Source organism: Malurus melanocephalus, unplaced genomic scaffold (genome assembly GCF_030028575.1).
Source record: "Malurus melanocephalus ecotype Western Australia unplaced genomic scaffold, MMel_1.1 scaffold_775, whole genome shotgun sequence".
NCBI lineage: Eukaryota > Metazoa > Chordata > Aves > Passeriformes > Maluridae > Malurus > Malurus melanocephalus.
Window position 1 is genome coordinate 149,977 of NW_026624007.1, and position 576 is coordinate 150,552.

A 576-nucleotide genomic window follows, 5' to 3' on the forward strand; every position below is an offset into this window, starting at 1 on the left:
TGGGGTCAGAGACAGGAATGGGGTCAGTGAAACCTCTGAAAGGGACAGGAGTGGGGTCAGAGACAGGAATGGGGGCAGAGACACCTCTGAAAGGGATAGGAGTGGGGTCAGAGACAGGAATGGGGGCAGAGACACCTCTGTAAGAGACAGGAGTGGGGTCAGAGACACCTCTGAAAGGGACAGGAGTGGGGTCAGAGACAGGAATGGGGGCAGAAACACCTCTGTAAGGGACAGGAATGGGGTCAGAGACACCTCTGAAAGGGACAGGAGTGGAATCAGTAAAACCTCTGCAAGGAAACAAAAATGGAGTCAGAGACATCAGGTTTCAGTGAAACACCTCTGTAAGGGAACAGGAATGCGGTCAGTAAAACCTCTGCAAGGGACAGGAATGGGGTCAGAGACACCTCTGTAAGGGAACAGAACTGGGGTCAATAAAACCTCTGCAAGGAAATACAGCTGAGGTCAGAGACATCTCTGCAAGGAAACACAGGTGGAGTCAGAAAAACACCTCTGGAAAGGAACAGTCTGGGGGTCACACACAGCTCTGGAAAGGAACAGTCTGGGGGTCACACACAG

General features: G+C 52.1%; 1 protein-coding gene across 1 annotated transcript in view; it reads right to left on the reverse strand.

Annotated features, from left to right (window-relative positions):
* LOC130584836 (lysine-specific demethylase 4B-like) overlaps positions 1-576 on the reverse strand; it is a 25,675-nt gene that overhangs the window by 4,929 nt on the left and 20,170 nt on the right. The window lies entirely within an intron of this gene.